The sequence below is a fragment of the Hippocampus guttulatus genome, chromosome 20 (genome assembly GCF_054856545.1).
Source record: "Hippocampus guttulatus isolate MCC_2025c chromosome 20, RoL_Hgut_1.0, whole genome shotgun sequence".
Lineage (NCBI taxonomy): Eukaryota > Metazoa > Chordata > Actinopteri > Syngnathiformes > Syngnathidae > Hippocampus > Hippocampus guttulatus.
The window spans coordinates 9,788,678-9,805,397 of NC_141280.1; the positions used below are offsets into that span (position 1 = coordinate 9,788,678).

Below are 16,720 nucleotides of genomic sequence, written 5' to 3' on the forward strand. Positions count from 1 at the left end.
CACTGTCTGTGGTTTCTTGAGAAAAGCTGAAAGAAGCACTCATAGGATTAGCACACCAGTGCACCAGGGGAGCTTAAGACCCAAACACACACACACACACACACACACAGACTCAGATGTAAAACCACGTCTTGTGTACTTTTCTCCTTGAAGCATCATTTCACAAGCAAAATCTTTTCTTTTTTTCCTATTTCTTTTTTTTTTTTTTTTTTACTCTCCCCGAGCTGTCAGAGTCAATTTTGGCCCCCTTAACTTTGTTCTTACGGACCGCTTCTCCCCCCCCTGTTCCGCCTCTGTTGAAGTGAGACGTGACGGAGTAATCAATGGCTCCTCATTGCAATCCATCTCTCTTCAGTGCACATCTCCATCACTTGCATTTTCAATAACTGGAGCAAGGTGCATGTGCAGCCACATATCGATCCGGTTGCCCGGTAGCGAGGAGAACAAACGAGGCTGAACGCGAGGAGCTTTTGGGGCATTATTCAAACCCGTTTGCCGAGTCGGAGTTCCTCGCAGTTTGACCCCTTGTCATGATTGACACATCCAGTCAATTTCACGTCACTCTGCAACATTTTTTTTCCAACATGGCATTAGTCTGTGTGAGTTTTGATGATGTCATTTCATAAAAATGTTCAATTCATGCATTTTCACCAGGATCTAAATCATGCATCGAAAGAACAAAACATTTCCTCAAAAGGCCCTAAAACAAGCTGCAAGCCGCACTCGAGGGTAATAAATACCTTCTGGGGCTTGGTTGAGGGTAAATGTTTCTTCTTCTTTCCCCCCCACCCTCCTTCCTATGTGCAACCCACTCGTGAATTCCTGTCAGCTCCAACCTCAGCGCGCCGATAGAACACGGTGTTGCTAATCACTCGCGTCAGCATTCCAATTTGCTCTTTGTCAAGACCGATAGTCCTTTAAAAAAAAAAGAAAAGAATATCGAGTTTGGTGTAAACAAGGATAAAGTCAGCGGCAAGGGCGGGTGTATACGAGCCCAACGGGATACCGCCATTTATTAACGGGGCCCGCAGAAGGTGTCATGGCAATATCGGTGTGAAATATTGGTCCAACAAGATAGGCCTCGCTGATAAATACGCACCCTCGGGCTGCGTTTGGGAGATTAGCCACAAAGTGGATGGCGCCGTCCATCGCAAGGCCATTCCGATGCGTATCGCCGTTGTCTGTCGATTTCCACTTCGCATATTATTATATTGGATTGTACATCATCGATATGGTCGCGATGACGCAGCGGGTTGTTATAACACGATGCCGCAAACAAGTCGTCGCCATCATTTCTGTCTCGTTTGCGCTTTCTTTCGCCCACCCCTATTTTTTTTTCTTTTCCGCGCCCGTACCCCATATTTCACCCACGCCACGGGCCGCCAAGTCCCGGCAAGATAAGAGATGGTGCCGCACGCCTAAAGGCGAGTTACGTAACGCATCAGTGAGGACATTTAAAAAAAAAAAAAATTTAAAAAGAAGAACAGATTTACCCGGTTTCTTTGCTCCCCGTGCAAAACATGACTCACAGAGGCAGTAAAAGAATATGTCAAACCTATGTCTTGTGTTCCGAAACACTTGGATGCCTTCTCCCTAAAGCGCCGTCGCATTCACAGCGTCGCACAGATTGTCGCGTTTGAGGGAAGGCATTATTCATGTCGCCGAGATGGGAACATCGGATTCATTCATGTTTAATGGAACATGAAAACGAGGCATCGGGGAGGAAAGTACAAACACTGATGAAGGGGGCCTTGGGTTTACCGCAGTTGTTTTTATGGCGACGGCGATGGTGACCCCGTTTTTGTGTATTTGTCAGAGCATACATCGGCAGCATTCAACAGACAACATACAGTGTGAAAACACTTGTGTCATTAAAAAAAAAAAAAAAAAAGTACGGTGGTGACTGAGTGATGCTGCCTGACGTATTCTTTTGCAAATTAGTCAATTGGGCACCATTCTTAGCTTCGAAACCTCATATATCGAGTCCATCGTGAACCGCTGACATTTACGGTATGTAAATTTCAGGCCTCGTGGAAGTTTTCTACCGTAAGGCCAGGCAATTTGGACATTCATGTGTCGGGAATATGCTCTTTTAAAAATGTGTACGTACTTGGTAGCGAGCCTTGTGGCATGCCATCAATTGTCCACTGTCACCTCAACTTGTTGCTGAGCAGACATTGTCAATAAAAGCTCGGCTTGCCTTCTGCTGAGCATTTCACAGAACACGACAGCATGTACTGTGTGGCGGACATTTGCAAAAAAAACAGCGAGAACCACAAAATAATTCAAGAAAGAACTTAGAAAATGGCCCACCGCTCTCCGCTCCCATACATGTACCGTATTTTCCGCACTATAAGGCGCTTCGGATTATAAAATGTACCTTCCATGAATGGCCTATTTCAAAATTGATTTCATATATAGGGTACACCACATTATAAGGCGCATCGAATACAAGCTAAAATAATGGCTGTGGTGGTCTTATGCGTCCACTAGAGGAGCTAGCTAGAGGGGCAATACAATTCAGCTTTATTCATAGCGAGCCTCCATGACCACTGCAGCTGTAACAAAGCCATGAGAACTGGTCAGAAACACAGACATGAAACATATAAATACAAATGGCATTACATAACAATAGATGAAAGACAAAAGTTACAAAGACAATTGATTGAACAAAAAGGCACACAAACCTAATGGGCTCACATCCACAAGGGGCTAAATATCCTTGGAAGTCTTGCTTGTCTCCTTCTTCCTTCGTTTAGTCAGTAGTCAACGATGCTTTTGGTATGATCTTCGTTTCATCATGGCTGCGCAGAGCTCACAAAGTAGTTGTCTGTTTGAATGTGTGTTGGCGAATGCACATGCCAATTCGCGTCGGGCAGAACCCTTTTAGGTTACAATTGGTTCCTGCTAATCTTCATCACTAGATGGCATAGGAACACTAGCAGGGAAAATTAAAGGGAAAATTGTCTGCTTTTAGGTGCGCCTTTATAGTGCGGAAAATATGGTACTCACTCCATTTGGACCGCATCAGGTAACATTTTGTCGTTAGACTGAGGAAAAATGTTAGGTTTTTTTTCAAATCCATAAAACAACTGCGATAAAATGTAATTTTGTCATATGTCTGAATGCATGGTTTCTGCCACCTTTCAAATAACACTTTTCCGGTGTGTGTGTGTGTGTGTGTGTGTGTGCGTGTGTGTGTGTGTGTGTGTAAAATGCATGAACAAAATTGTTTCCGCTTTTGGTCAATTGAGACAGATGCAGCTGGCTCGCATCAAAATATCGAATCTTGCCATCAGTGTCTCGCCACCCCTGAACGCCCCCCCTCACCACCCAGCCCCAATCCTCCGCTCAGCCCATCCTATGAGCTGTCCACACACAAGCGTAAACTCAATTTCTCTCCTAATGATTACTTTATTGACGAGGCGAGGGTCCACTCAGTCACACGGGCCGGCAACAAGTACAAGCAAAATCAGCAGGGGTTTGGGGCTGAAGTGATGCACAGATGCGGGGTGAGCAGAAATGGGGTTGGGGGTTGGTACTCTGTTTGTTTACTCTGCATTCAATGTTGACTTTCAATCCTTTTGAATACCACACGTCACACTCGCTGTATTCACGTTATGTAAAATTTCAAGACTGTACGTATCTGTCAAAGGGAGGGTCGTGACTCATGTTTCCTGTGTGCATTGAAATTCTCACTTTGCGCTTTGTACACGGATGCCGAGATCGTATTAAAAGATAGCGAATAATAGCAAGGAAATAACGGGAATGTAGGCGGAAGACCCGCTAGCGGAATGTGACTCATGTTCAATTGCTAATTCAACACACAAAACCAACCCCCCCCCCCAAAAAATCATTAAAAATATCAACTGAGCAGATTCATAACACACAAATAAATCTGCGTGCAAACGTAACTTTGTGGCCGACCAGTTAGTTCTGCCCCAAACCATAACAGCGATCCATTTTCAGCAAGAGGTTTACTCACATGCATTCATTTTGTCTTCAAAAAACAAACAATTCAACAAAAAAAGAGAAATATCAGGAATGTCAATGATATTGCTGCACTTGCGTGTTCCTAGATTTGCTCTGAGGCTATATTGAATGCTTGAAATTGGTTGATTAGGCATAAAAATGACAGACGGCATGGGGACAAACCAACAGTATATTTTTAAAAAGGAAAATGACCATATTTGGACATACATGGTTTCCGCCTGATATTGACTATGTGCAAGTGTGAACGGTTGTTTGTCAAACTAATGAGGACAAACACGATGGAAAATATGGATGGTTGATTTTGTCCAACTCCGAAAGAAGCCCTGGAAATTGCCCAAAATTGTTGCTCCAAACCAAAATGGCCGACTTCATGTTCAATTTTGGACATGCGCCCCTGAGAGTTTCTCATGATGGACCCGTTGTTTAAAAGTCAAGCAAAATTTAGGATTTCAAAGCAAATCAGACAAGCTCGGAGTGAATTCTTTCACGTGCGCGCCTTGTTTATTCCAAAGAGCAAGTGCAATTCTAAGAAGCAACAGCATTGCAGCCTCAGGCGGCGTCTTCATGCTGATGAGTCGCCGTAGTCGCTTGGCACCAAATCACCTGCCGGAGGTGCTGCTTATTTCTCACGCAGGACAACATTAACTTCAAGGCTTAGTCGTTGGAAGGAGGGGTGGGGGGTGTATGAAATGCCATCTCATAATTTTATGCAGAATAGAGCGACCGTGGCTTGCTTCAAATCTGAAAGTATCTGTTTTTGATTAGGTAAACAAAAACAACATAGTGGAGAGTCATCCACCCATCCATTTTCTAATCTGCTCATCCTCACAAAAGTCGCGAGCATGCTGGGGGTTCTCCCAGCTGTTTCTGGGCAGTATGCAGGGTACACCCTTAACCAGTTGCCAGCCAATCGCAAGGCACACATAGACAACCATCCACGCTCACACTCACCCCGAGACAATTTAGAGTGTTCCATTAACCTGCCATGCATGTTTTTGGAAGGTGGGAGGAAACCGGAATACCCGGAGAAAACCCACACAGGCACACAGGAAGGCCAAAGCTGGAATTGAACCTCTGCACTGTGAGGCCGACGTGCTGACCAGTCGACCACCAGGCCGTTGTACTGGTAAGTCACATTTCACACTCCTTTATGAGCGGAATGGTCGACATGTCTATCCTCTATTATTACCGTATTGGCCCGAATATAAGACGACCCCCTCTTTTTCAAGACTCATGTTTGAAAAAAGACATTTTGAACACCAAATTATTTTTTATCCAGAAAATAATTACAGTGCATCTGAAACAAATGATTCTAACAATATATTTGAGAGAAAAAGCATGTTATTTTGCCTCATTCAAATCTTAATACATGAACATTTAAATGTGTAAACTAAAGTGCAATCACATTCGTAAATAGATGGCTTCTGTTTTTTTAAATGTAAATGACATCATAACGTCTCCTCAGCTGCCGGTTAACCTTGCTGATCTTCGACCCACTTTTCACCAGATTGTCACTATGTTTCTCCATTTTCTGCTAATTCTTCAATTATTTTCTTCTCTTTTTTTTCTTCCCGCTTTTTTTTTTTTTTTTTTAATTTTTCGTGACGGGTTCGCTTTGGCCTGGGGAGTCAAGTTCAGCATTGGCTTCAATGATATCTGGCGCCATCTAGCGTCGTGAATGGGTATAATGTCGAGACCCCGAATATAAGACGATCCCCACTTTTTAAGTATTATTTAAATGCAAAAAACACCGTCTTATATTCGGGTCAATACGGTAGATTGCTCGTCTGTGAAATTTTTGCTTTGTAAGCCACTGGAATGACAAACGGAACCCTGTAAATGGCGGTGTTGCATCACTTTGGATTTGAGGTCAGCACGGCTTTTTAGCAGACGATAACGATGAGGCGGTGAATCTCAGCTAATCCCGTCAATAAGAAGAAGATATTTTGGGCGAATTCCTGAGCTCATACTTTGACAATCCTCCCAGCTGGAACTCGCCCAAATGAGCTCCAATCGTAATCGCATATCCTCAACCGATGGGCGAGTTAGCATCGCAAGTTTTGGCCGATGCCATCGAAAGAGGTTGGAGCGTGGCGCCAAAGTTTGAGCATCAGTTTGGGAGCTTTGCCGTGAAAAACGCCTTTGCGAGTGCCTGTCATCTGTGCTTTTCCCTCCTTCTCTAAATTATTGTTCTTATTCATCTTTGCTTTATGTTTGCGCGCCCCCCTTATCAAACACATCCATCGCCGTCCGCTAAATATTTCAACGCCGACGGAGAATTTCTCCTGCGGCCACGTCGTCGCTCCAACCGCAGAGGCTGGGCGCCATCAATATTGCAGCGGCGTAATGCTCCTATAAACACGCATCACTTATTCATGAGCCCCAAACACGTCTGCAACCTCTACGCAAACACATTTCAAAGAAAGTCATCCCAGTCTCGCCTTCCAAGAGCGTGGGGGGGCACTCCTAATCCCTGCGCTGAAGTGAAATTCAGACGATAAGAGCGGATGGAAAAAAAATAATAAAAATCATCTGATCTGTGTATGCTCGAGCGCTACCAAAGATCAGACGCGTGCTTGCGCGGTGCCTGCGGGGGGAGAAATCAACGCGTTTATCTCTCGCTATATGATAAATGAACACTCTTGTACTTTTCGGCGGGTACAAGCGGCATGCGCCTGATTAAATGGGAAAAGCCGTGAATGAAAAGAGTTTTTGTTTACCGGTGTCAGGAAGGTCGCCAGGCAGCAAATGCGCCAAGTAGTCCGTTACAGATCAAGAGACGCTTGATTGCTTTTCTTCGGCGTTATTTGAAAAGCTAATCATCCACAGCGGACGCAAAAAAAGAAGTCTCATTTCGCTATTGCAGATGTTCCTTTTTAACCAATATGCACAATCAATGGCGTGCAAGGGGGCAACATATTCTCCCCGACAAATACATTTTCAAGGAGCATCCAAAAATCGTCTTTTCCCAGGCGGTGCCCTGCCACTGCCCTGTCGACAAACTCGTTCAAAGGTATTGATGGGGGAAAACAACCTTCCAAAAAAAAAAAAATCAGGAAGGCAGCCAACAATTTTTCACATCACTGGAGGTGCACGGCAACAAAAATGTTTTTTTTTGCATTAGCATTAAGCTAGCGGACAAAAGAAAGTAGTGAACTGTGAATGGCAGCACAGTGGTCCAGTGGTTAGCACGTCTGCATCACAGTGCAGCGGTGCAGGTTTCGATTCCGGCTCCGGCCTCCCTTTGTGGAGTTTGCATGTTCTCCCTAAGCCTGTGTGGGTTTTCTCCAGGTACTCTGGTTTCCTCCCACATTTCCAAAAACATGAATGGCAGGCTGATTGAACACTCTTAATTGTCCAAAGGTGTGAGTGTGAGCGCGGATGGTCGTTCATTTCTGTGTGCCCTGCGATTGGCTGGCAACCAGTTCAGGGTGCACCCCGCCTACTTCCCATCGACAGTTGGGATAGGCTTCCGCACGTCTGCGACCCTCGTGAGGATAAGCGGCTCAGATCATGGATGTATATGAGGCTTTACACTGGTTACATACCACGACTGACAAACGGCATGCGTATGCCCGAATGCAGTGGTGTCCAAACCACAGCCCGGGGGCCATTTGCGGCTCGCAACATGACCAAAAATAAGAAAAGAAAAAAAATTAAAAGTGATATTTGAAATGGGCCGCAAGGTTAGTTAAAAAAAATAATAAAAGTGAAGGTGGGCAAAGTGAGTGGAGAGGGTGTCATTACAAATTTGTTGATACAGTGTCAAACTTTTCTCTATATTCAAAAATACAAATGTATGATCATAAGAATAACACACTTTATCTTCAAAACACTGCAGTGAATAAAGATAATTCAATTTTAGAGGCAAGCGTTGTTTCTTCCACTCTATGCTCTGTGGCTGATTTATGAAAACATCACAGTTATGATCCTCCAGTAACTGAAAAATGGCCACTTGACGACAGTTTCTTCTTTTTTGGATGTGGAGATGGGATTCGGCTGCCGTCTCGTGCAGAGCTGGATCTACTCTGTGAGATAGTCAACTGTTGGCCACCCCAAAAAACTTCCTCAACTATTTACCTTAACTCGTTTCACAGAAAGTTGCTGAAATGAACGAGACAATACAAACAATGTACAATTGCTTTCTTAACTGACTTTAGCGTGTTTCAAAAAGTTGGAAGAATTTTCGCACGGCCCTTTTCCCCCTTCCATTTTTCTGTACACGGCCCTCCAACGAAAACCTTTGCACACCCCTGCTCGAATGTCACCTCTCGTTGAAACGCTCTCGCCCTCGTCTTCGCCGGTGCTCCCTCGGCAAATGTGCCGTTATCGATCCCGCTGCGTCGTCCGATTTGTGACGATGCCCTCACTCGATGCGCGACAACCATTCCGGTCGCCCCCCGGAGAGCAAAGTCGCCACAGCTTCCACGCGCCCAAGCGAGCGTCCTCATTTGTAGACGCGGCACGCTGTCTGTCCGTCGCGGCGAAGTCGTCCCGGCGGCGCGGCGAGGCCCACGCGATAAGCTACATCAAACACAAAGCGCAAAGAGGGGCAATTGAGATTGATTATGCAGCGCTTGTGGATGACATTCCCAATGTTTGGACAGCAGCCGTATCTTGTTGGCCAGTTGCAGACGGAACGGAGGCGACAACATAGAAAATCTTTCAGGCTTAATGCGCAGGCGGAATACCTGCGACACCTCATTAGTCTTCACGCAGCCCGTTTGTGCTCAAGGCCAACCTGAACCAGCCCAGCAGCGTGTTCTGGAAAAGTTTCTTTTAGAGGTAAGGCTGCAAATCCCTTTGTGTGGAGATGAAAGGCTTCACGTGTCAGTGTTGAGCTACGTTCTTCTGCTTGCATTGTCAGAATGGAGCGTCACTGGTTCACTGTCACACCATCAAAAGTTTAGTGGGACGCACAAAGCTGCAGAGGAAGCAAGTCACAACAGTACAAATACTTCACAACTGTACTTGAGTAGATTTCGCCGGCATCTGAAACTCAAGTCGCCTTTTGCTCTTGAAATGAATGGAAATGCCATTAATCCGTTCCGCCCCCCCCCCCAAAAAAAACTATAATAAGGAAAATAGTACTCTTTACAGGGTTTTTCCTGGTTCAAATTGAGGCAGCGGTGATACTACCTGCAGCATGACATGTTCTTACAGGAAATATACTTTAACTAAAGAGTTTCAATAAGAATGTGACTGTTAATCATGTTAAAGCATTGATTTATTAAAACTATATTAGAAACTATAAAACTATATTAAATTTTATTAAAAGCATAATAAAGTCCTCATCTCAGAGTCCACAAACTCTTGGGTAAAGATTCATAAAGTGCGAGTACAGTACTGTATTTTCCGCACTATAAGGCACACCGAAAAGGATTCAATTTACTCAAAAGCCAACAGTGCGCCCTATGTATGGATCAATATTGTGATTTCTTGGGCGTAGTATTTTAACTGTTCTTTGAAGCGCATTGTTACAGCTGCAGCAGTTGTGAAGTGCTATGTAAAGAAAGCTGGATTATGTTGTATTCCCTTTAGCCTAGCTCCATCTAGTGCAGAGGTGGGCAAAATACGGCCCACGGGCCGAATCCGGCCCGTTGGTGTTTTTAATCCGGCCCGCCGAAGGTTGGTCCACAATTAAGGTTCGATGTGAATCATTGCATTCATTTCAATTGGACTTGTAATGACCGGCATTTCACCGCCAGGTGGCGCATTGACTTGAAGTTGCAGAACACGGGGAGGGGTGGGGGGGGGGGGGTCTTTTCGACCACCTAGGACCTCTGTATCGCTCTACTTCTACTGGTCTGATCACAACCCATCTGCAGCAATGCACAGCCTAAAATAGGTCATCAACAACACTGTTGTCATTTTTAAAAAATATATTAATACAGTACTTTCATGTTTTTGTTCTGTTGATGTTTGATATGGACTGTCAACAAATGCAGTTTTTTTTTAATATACCATAGCTCGTGCTGACCTGGCCCTTCTGTCAAATTTTAAAAGTCAATGCGGCCCCCGAGCCAAAAAGTTTGCCCACCCCTCGTGGATGCACAACGTAACCGCAGCCACTATTAAAGCTTCCATTCTATGTGCCTTATAATGCTAATGCGGTGTGCCCTAGATATGAAAACAGTTTTAAAATAGGCCCTTCATTGACGGTGCACCTTATACTCCGAAGCACCTTATCGTGCGGAAAATACGATACCGCAAGGTGAAGCACTGCAGTGTATGACTCGAAGCGAGCTCGCAAAGCTAACAGGGCTAACCTCACCCGGCCAGAAATCAGAAGTGAGGCTCGTGTCCTTATTTCCTTCTGTCAGGGTATGCAGGAGCATGACACACGTCCTGTTTTAGAAGATAGCGGCGGCTCAGAAGTTTAAACTGTACGCGGCGAGTGGTTTGGTAGCTCGCAAAAGTCAATGATGCTAAAAGGTTAGTCGCCAGGCGCCCACAATGTCAATAGTGAAATTGCATCATTTGAGCACTTAGCTCCTCTCTGGCAAAAGGTTTGCACTTTTCCTTTCTTGAAAGCACAGCCGTGTTTGTTGGCTTTCAGAATGCTGTCGTCCTTTTTATTGAGGTTGTTGGATGTATTGACAGGATGTCTTTATTCTGATATTTATCGCGCAACGCGATTTTGGGGCGGGACTTGACGTGCGCGTGCGCAGAACACATTGCTCCAGGTCTTCCCTGTGCACTGCTGTTGGCATAGTCCCTCCCTAGTGGCGCGATGTCGCAATTGCAGTTGAAATGTGAAGCTGGCCGCAGGGGGCCATCAATCGCTCAATCGGCACAGCTGGAGCTTTACGCCGTGTTAAGCGATATCACTCGGTTTGGCTGGGGGCGGCCGCCACGCAATTTTGAACGCCGGGAAAATCCGGTCTTGATATTGTACTTCACAAACATGCCCTACATTTGAAAATGGATATTTGTACTTTTTTATTCCTCAGAACTTGGCGAGAGAGCGTGAACCCTTTTGCCATCCCTGCTGAGCTCTCCTCCTTATTTGGGCGGCCTCTTCATCACCGACGTGTTGGTTTCATCTCCGGAGGCCCTCAAAGGTGCCACAATCAGATAAGGGCGCTCGTGTTTTGATTCCGGCAAATAGCGTATCGGGTCTCCCCCACTCGCCGACCGCGTCCCAATTCATTGCTAGTCCAACCCGAGTCACTTTAATGATGATGAATGCGTGCACGGCGACATCTTTGATGCCTTCTCCACGCATGGGTTCGCCCCAGATGGACAATGGAAAATGAAAACGCGTTGGCGCATACTGATTCCAACGTGTTAATGAACACAATCTAAACTCCCAAACGCCTTTTGCGTATGAATTATAATCAGGCAGAGGAGCAACTGTTTTCATGACATTGTAGAAAGAATTTAAAAGCAGAAGACAACCGAAAGTACATTTATAGCAAAGCCATAATCCCCCAATGTGAAGTGAAAAGGAAAGCTAATCATCATCATCATAAAGCGACCGATTTATATTTAGACTTAAAATCGCTCGCAGTGGATGCATTATTCATGCACTCGCACATTCACACTCCGGTGGCGGTGAACTGTAAATGTCGGTAGCCACAGTTGCCCTGGGGCGCAGGCTGATGCTGATGCTGTCACTTAACTAACAGCGGCTGTCAGCGTGCGTCCGCGGCCCCTCCGACCGCCATCAAACATTCGTAGCCTGCCGTACGTACGCCGGTGCGAGGGGCACCGGAGCCAACGTGGGTGAAGCGTCTCGCCCAAGGACACGATGACACATGACTCCGACACAGCGGGATTCAAACAGTGGACGACCCGCTCTATGTATGAGCCACGGCCGCCCCCAAAGCTACCGTAAAATAATTGGAAAAGCACGATGTAATAGCCGTAAAGTTGCAGTCATATGTGGCTGGTAACATGCGACGTACTTACCGTATTTTCCACACTAAAAGGCGCACTGGATTATGAGGCGCACCTTTGATGAATGGCCTATTTTGTCATTTTTTTCATACATTGGGCGCACCGCATTGGAAGACGCAATCTACAATGCATCCACTAGATGGACGATCAGATGTCAGTAAAACCTATTTAATAAAGCAGCGACAAAGTTCACTTAACTAACAGCAAGTTATAACATCCATCCATCCATTTTCCGAACCGCTGAATCCTCACTACGGTCGCGGGGGGTGATGGAGCCTATCCCAGCCGTCTTCGGGCAGTAGGCGGGGGACATCCTGAACTGGTTGCCAGCCAATCGCAGGGCACACAGAGACGAACAACCATGCGGGCTCACACTCACACCTAGGGACAATTTAGTGTGTTCAATCCGCCTGCCATGCACGTTTTTGGAACGTGGGAGGAAACCGGAGTACCCGGAGAAAACCCACGCAGGCCCGGGGAGAACATGCAAACTCCACACAGGGAGGCCGGAGCTGGAATTGAACCTCTGCACTGTGAAGTGGACGTGCTAACCACTGGACTACCGGGCCGCCCGCAAGTTATAACATTGACTCGTTAACGTTGAACTCTCTTGCCGCTGCTCTATTTCCGTGTTCAGCTGCGTAACCGATCGCCTTAAATTTGAACTCTGCGTTGTCAGCATGTCTCGAGCAAGGAGAAATATTCCCGTAATGACCATACACAAGGCGCATCAGATTTTAAGGTGTGCTGTGAGCTTTTAAGAAACTGGAAGGCTTTTAGGTGCGCCTTATAGTGCGGAAAATACGGTAACTCTTGGGATAAATTGTACTTCTCTGAGTAGTTATGTAAGATATTGGGACTTTGCATTCCTGTCTGGGGGCTGGTCGTCATGGATGCGCCCGCCGTGTCACCTTTGGATGACATAAATAAGAACGATGTAGGAAGCAAAGAGAGTTGCGTTTTCAAGCTGGGAATGCAGTCACCATGTTGAATTTGCGTCAGCGAAAAAAAAAGGTTCAGGTACCTTGTGCTATTCACAAAGTGTTATATAGCTTCGAAAGCCCTACCAGTATGTCAAAATTAAATATGACAAAAAAATTAAAATACAGAAAAAAGATCCACAAGTGATGTGCTACAGGTTTTTTTTAATTAAACTTATGTTAATTCCCAAATATTAGTTTTTACTTTGTTGAATTAAAGAAAACACTTTATTCCAGGGGTGGCCCGATGGTCGAGTGGTTAGCGTGGTTAGCGCGGTTAGCGCGTTGACCTCACAGTGCAGAGGTACCGGGTTCGATTCCAGTTCCGGCCTTCCTGTGTGGAGTTTGCATGTTCTCCCCTTGCCTGCGTGGGTTTTCTCCGGGTACTCCGGTTTCCTCCCACATTCCAAAAACATGCATGGCAGTTTAATGGAGGACTCTAAATTGTCCCTAGGTGTGAGTGTGAGAGCTGATGGTTATTTGTCAGTGTGAGCCCTGCGATTGGCTGGCAACTCGTTCAAGGTGTCCCCCACCTACTGCCGGACGACAGATGGAATAGGCTCCGGCACCCCCCCCCCCCCCCCACAACCCTTGTGAGGAGAAACGGATCCAAAAAAATGGATGGATGGACTTTATTCTTCAATGTAATTGTTCAATGTGTACTTACAATTAAATTTTGGCAAAACTGGTTGTCAATCTTATGTTAAGCGGGGCTGTTGGCCTCCAGTGACACGAGCTTTTTATTTAATTAGTCATCAGTAACTTCACGAGATGACACTTAAAGTCAAATCGTAAAGTAGGTTCCTTTTCCAGGTAACTGTGACAGCGCTGTCAGACGATTGGGCCATGATGTCACATAAGTGACTTTCACCAATCCAGTGCAAACAAACGCTCGTGAGTGATAAGTGAGAGCATGTGATGCACCTGTGTGCTTCTTTTCCAATTTGCACTCAGTCGCCTTTTCAATGACTTTGCTGCGATGCCTTATTCAGATTACTGGGTGAGACGGGTTGAATTTAGAATGCGCACGTACAGACGGAGCTCCCGTGGAAGCAGGTACATCAAACAAGGAGGCCCACGGGCATTGCAGAAGGGGGTTTAGTAGGGGGTGGGACCATTGGAGCCGTGCATGCTAATGACATTGCTCACACTTGCTCTGCTGCTTCTATGTACCCGTTCAATATTGATGCAAGCGCACAAACCAGGCTGCAGGAGATCACTTGGGTCCCGTCATTGAGTTTGCTCCCTCACATGACTGACATGTATAGCCATGCAAGATTTTGTTCTCGGGCTATTTTCAGCACATTAAATTGGTTAATGCGTTTAAAAAATAAACAAAAGACAAGAGGACAGTTAGGGGGGGGGATCAACCATATTTGGACACGCAAAGTTTCCGCCTCTTGCAGTTATGTTGCTGGATATAGATGGGTCCATCCATCCATTTTCTATACTGCTTTTATGACACATTTGATTTTGCCATCGCGTCAGTCAGATCATTCCAGATGATTCCATGAATCAATGAAAAAAAAATGCAGTATTCAAATTCAAGCGCCTACCTCCCCCCCAAGCAATAATTCAAGAAATGATGAATGCGCGGCAAGTGAGGTGTAATGTTCTCCCCGCAGGCGCTTTGTTTGCCTAATTAATTTGGCCCAGTCATATCACGGAGAGCCACTTTGCTCTGCTCCTTTTCCTTCCACTACTTTAGCGCAGGTCCGCTGGCTCTTCCTTCTGCTGCTTTCCTTCAGCGTCAAGGCAGAGGAATGTACACAATGATAAACCAGTTTGCTGGCTTTGGCCCCGCCTCTAATTGGGTTTTATTTTCAGCGTCGGGGGCAAGCGTAAGCTCGGGTTTGATTGCGGCAGGTTGTCATTGCCATTTCAAAGGAGAGGAAACGGGTCAGCTTTGCTTGTGTCAACGAAAGGAAAATGTGGCACAGTCTTCATCAGGCTGTTAAGTTTGGATCTAATCTAACTGCAACATGTATTTGTTCCATATTTTGATGCATTTTTATGCTTAGAAAACATTTATGTCTGAAATTTGGGGGGGGGGGGGGGGGCTTGGAACCGATTAGGGCATTTACGTGGAAAATGCGTCTCGACTTACAAAATTTAGCTAGTTAAGACTTTTCTTCCAGAACCAATTAATTTCGTAAGTAGAGGTACCACTCTACTTCCATTGAAAACACGCAAAAAAAAGTGCAGATGATGCTGGCACCTCCTATATCTTCAACTTCAGGGAAATACAGCGCAACCTGCGAGGAGGCAGCGCATGTGTTTCCCACAGGAAATAAAAGGCAATAAAATATGATGCTTGAAAGTCAACTTTGAAAAAAAGAAAAAAAAACTGAAGAAATAGTGAACCCTTCACTGAAATTGTGTGTTTTGGCATTTTTGGGGCATGTTTATACTACATTTAGTCAAACTGTGACATACTGATCATTGTTTCTTCTCCAAAGCTGCAGCATGAGGAAAGTCATCATATAGTAAGCAATCTTTCATGGCACGTTTGGAGGATATCGTATGCGGAACATCTGCTGCCCCTCAATGTGTCTTTTTGATGCTTGCTTATAGCCAAAAGACGTCGCTTCTCATCTCTTTGTCATGTGTCTGTGTGTGTGCGCGCGTGTCCACTTGTATGTGCGGCGGCGGGAGAACACGGGAGATGAAAGTTGGAGGAAACGAAGCCCCGAGATGAAAGGAGACCGATAAAAGGCAAGTGAGGATGTTGTTTTTCTCGTGCATTGTTGGAGAGGTCCAGCAACAGAAAGGCAGAAGCCCTCTTGGATGCTTTGTGGGCCAAATAAATTGACATTTTATGGCCTTTCCCTTACTCCCCCAAGGGTTTTTCTCAAATTCAGCCCTTGGTAGGCATGCCTATCATTTGTCAACCCACGAAAAAAAGTCTCAAGAAGCCATGCCCAAAATGATGGAGAGATCTACCCTATTTTCCGCACTATAAGCCGCACCTTCCATGAATGGCCTATTTTAAAACTGTTTTCATAGATAGGGTGCATTGCATTATAAGGCGCATACAATAGAAGCTACAACAGTGGCTGCGGTTGCATTATGCATCCACTAGATGGAGCCACGCTAAAGTGAATATAATACAATACAGCTTTATTTCTATCGAGCCTTCACAAGCGCTTTACAGAACATTTAAAATACTACATCTAATAAATCGGAATATTGATCCGTATGTAGCATGAAGCACGACACAAAGTCCTTAAAAAATACAGAGTTGATTCCTCGGCAACCTGTGACAACTGGTCACAAAGACAGACATGAAACATTTGAACACAAAATGGCATTACAATACAATAAATGAAAGACAAAAGTCATGCGGAGAATTGATTCAACAAAAAGGCACACAACCCTTGTGGGCTCACATCGACAAGGGGCTAAATATCCTTCGAGGTCTTGCTTGTCTCCTTCTTTCTTCGTTGAGTCAGTAGTTAACGATGCTTTTGGTATGATCTTCATTTCATCATGGCTGCGCAGAGCTCACAAAGTAGTTGTCTGAGTGTGTGTTGGCGAATCACTTGAATGTCAATTAGTGTCGGGCAGAACCCTTTTAGGTTACAATTAGTTCATGCTAATAATCACCACTAGATGGCATAGTAACACTAACAGCGAAACAACTCAATGGAGAATATAAAGAGACTGTAACACCATATTTAAGGCCCATACGCAATTGCATATATGCTTATATCTTATTTTTTGTATTTTTATATTGCATTCTGTACTGTGTACAGTTCATTTTTGTGTTAAAAAATTATTTTGTGCATTTGTTTTCTACTTTTTCTACTTTCTTCCCTCCAAACTTTGCTGCTGTAAATTGCGAT

At 45.1% G+C, this 16,720-nt stretch overlaps 1 long non-coding RNA gene across 1 annotated transcript in view; it reads left to right on the forward strand.

The window, feature by feature from the left end:
- LOC147187965 (uncharacterized) overlaps nt 1-12,127 on the forward strand; it is a 33,975-nt gene extending 21,848 nt beyond the window's left edge. The window contains exons 2-3 of the long non-coding RNA XR_015097645.1: nt 4,996-5,119; nt 10,947-12,127. This is a non-coding gene — a long non-coding RNA (uncharacterized LOC147187965). The remainder of the gene's footprint in view (nt 1-4,995; nt 5,120-10,946) is intronic.
- Nucleotides 12,128-16,720: the final 4,593 nt, after the last annotated feature.